Source organism: Arachis duranensis, chromosome 5 (genome assembly GCF_000817695.3).
Source record: "Arachis duranensis cultivar V14167 chromosome 5, aradu.V14167.gnm2.J7QH, whole genome shotgun sequence".
Taxonomy (NCBI): domain Eukaryota; kingdom Viridiplantae; phylum Streptophyta; class Magnoliopsida; order Fabales; family Fabaceae; genus Arachis; species Arachis duranensis.
Genome location: NC_029776.3, coordinates 37,901,548 through 37,904,814, shown reverse-complemented (window position 1 = coordinate 37,904,814; position 3,267 = coordinate 37,901,548).

Here is a 3,267-nt window from a genome sequence, read left to right as displayed (position 1 = left end):
GAGGAGGCTGGCTCCACTAGGGAGCACTAGGAGTAGTAGTAGAGAGCTCTCTTTTTAATTTGTTTTTGAGTCTTGGGTTGGAGAATTGAAGGAATTCTGTTTCAATCTCATCCTAAGATCTCTCTGCTTTATTTACTGCACACTTGAATTTCAGTTTCAGTTAATTGCTTCTTCATCTACTCCTTCTGCACTTTACATTTCTCTAATTTCTTTGCAATTGCTCTTGTTGGATCTAGGAAGGCATTGAGATCTAAACTTGGTTATTTAGTCTCTTGGGTCCTGAGATTTGAATTCCAATTTTTCATTCTCTGTTTAATGCTTTTCATGTTTATTTACGTTTCTGTTTTTTTGATCCGATTCAATCAAGTCATATTCCAATCTTCTAATTGTTGTAATTTACTTTTCCTTGTTTAAATTCTGCAAATCCAATTCCCAATTCCCTTTACATTTCATGCAATTTACATTTCTTGCTATTTAAGTTCCTGCCAATTTACATTCTGCAACTTTAAATTCATTGTCCTTTACTTTCTGTTGGTTACAATTTCACACAAAATTCACATAAATGTTAGCTTGACTAAACTAATCACCCACTAAAGTTGCTTGATCCATCAATCCCTGTGGGATCGACCTCACTCCCGTGAGTTTTTATTACTTGATACGACCCGGTGCACTTGCCGGTTAGATTTGTGTGTTTTGGGAGAAATTCATTTTTTTCCGCAAAAATATCCCATCAAGTTTTTGGCGCCGTTGCCGGGGATTGATTAGATCAACAATTATTAAGTGGGTGAGAAGTCTAGATTAAGCATTTTCTTTGTTTTTGTTCTCTGCTCTAAGTTGAAACCAAGGTGTTTGAGTTATTGCCTCACTAAGAAATTCATCTCTGAGATATGAAATTCAATTCTCCTTGGTGTTGTGTTTTACAAAATTCAAATGGAGTTCAACTCATCTTATGATCAAACAAATTTTAGGGGATATTACCCACCATCACCAATCTCTAATGGTGGCTGGGAATATCACCAAGAAAATACAAATTATAAGCACTCCAATCCATGGAGATTTACTTCAGAGACACAAGATGAGCAGGAGAATCATATGGGATACCAACCACCACTACAAAATAATTCATATTATTATCCTCATGGTAGATGGGGGTGTCGCCACAGAATGAAAGAGCATCCACAATGCAAGTCATGATTCTAATGGTGGCTGCGAAAGGAATTCTAATGCTCCATATGATATTCATCCAAAGATATCATCACTTGACCATGCTTCAACAAAAAGCCCCTTCCAAAACTTACCACTCACACAAACTTCCTATGACCAAAGAATCTCAAAGCTTGAGTCCATGCTCAAAAGATTTGCAGAGGAGAACGAGAAGTACCAGAAAGAAGAAGAGAACTCCCTCAAAAATATGGAAGTGCAGTTAAGCCAATTGTCGAATGCATGGAAGGAGAAAATGGAAAAACAAAAACAAAAGGTCCTGTGTCAAGTGAAATTTCAATGGAGGATGAGGAGAAGGAGGCAATTGAACCTGAAACTGCACTTGAGATGATAAGAGAACATGAAGGCTCACAACTCTCACAAACCTCCCTGGACCAAAACGCCTCAACACTTGAATCCATGATTGAAAGGTATGACGAGGAGATGAAGAAATGTTGGGAAGATAAACAAACCTCCCCCATGATAGAGCTATTAAAACAAATGTTGGGTGCAAAGAAAGGAGTGGAGGAGCATGAAAGTGAGGAAGTCATTCCAGAGAATTCACACTCAAGTGAAGCCGAAAATCACATGAAGGAAGGGCTCGTGGAACCACCAATACAAGAGGCCCTTAATGAAGAAATCACTCCAATAATCACACAACAACCATGTCTTGACATCCAAGAAGTGAAGGCAATTGACAAAAGCACCAAGAAGAGGATTGTGACCAAGATACCAAGGACAACATTCATGAGAAGGTCAACTGCAAACAATCCTCCCCCTGATCCAGCAAGCAAGATCAATCAAGCCAATTTCACAAGGGAGCTTGTTGAAAGAAGACCAAGACAGGGGACAATAACTGAAACTTCTCCCCTCTTGGAGTCATTCCTCTTAACAAACTGGAAGAAGAGGAAGAAAGTAAACAACATATCAACAGTAGGTACAAATTCTCTTCTCTGCCTTGCTTTCGTTCTTTGTTTTGTTTCAAATTCAATAAATTGGCATATGGTTACATTCTAAGTTTGGTGTTGCCCTGCAACAAATTGTTCTCAATCTTTTTGGATGATTGCATCAAATCAAAAATGAAAGTGACACACCAAGATTATAAGTTTGGTGTGCCACTTATTTTCTATGCAATTTATTCAAGCAACACTACTTGTCTGCATAATCATAATGCCTCTGCAGTTTTATTTGTCTCTTTTAATTTGACACTTTTTCATTCTGTTTTCTTTAGTCATTTCTTTTTCAGTTTTTAAATGCTTTTATTTTAGTTTGCTTAGTTACTGTGTTTGTTAATACATTACCACGAGAGCTTTATTCATGGCAAATCTTGGCTTGGTGATTGTATTCAACAAATAACAGTTTCTCTTGTTTAGTTTTAATTCAAATAAATTGACATATGGTTGCATTCTAAGTTTGGTGTTGCTATGCAACAAAATTTGGTTCCAATTCTTACAAGATACTTGCATTGATTCCAAGTGAAAGTGTCACACTAAGTTTGGTGTGCCACCTATTCTTTATGCAAAGTATTATGCTCACCTTCTTAAGCTTGCAATCACAATGTCTCTGTCTCTTGTGCCTTGATTATTATCTTTAATTTTGCTTGCTTGAAACACATGTACTACTAACATTTCTTGTGTAAGACATTCATGATCCATCTTAGCCCCATAGCCACGGTTCTAATAGTTGCTTGAGATGAGCAAGCATTCTGAGTTTGGTATGGGAAGGAGGAGAATGGGAGAAAAATGACAACAATAGAGAAGATGAACTACAAGGTTGTAAAGTTCCTTTTCCTCTCATTTGTTTCAAGCACTATAAACTGCATGATTGTCTTTACCTTCTCTATATGCATGTGTGTATGAAAAGGCATAGTTTGATTTCTAAATTGCAACATGGTGCTATGTCATTATGATTACCAACTTGAGTTTTGTGAATTCAAAAGCAACAAAGTATCATGATCATAAACAAACAAGGCATTAAAGAAGATTTTAGCATGTGCATAAAAGTATTGGAAAGCTAGTATGTTTGATTGTTGCTTAATTGCATTGGATTTTATTTAATTGAAGTTTT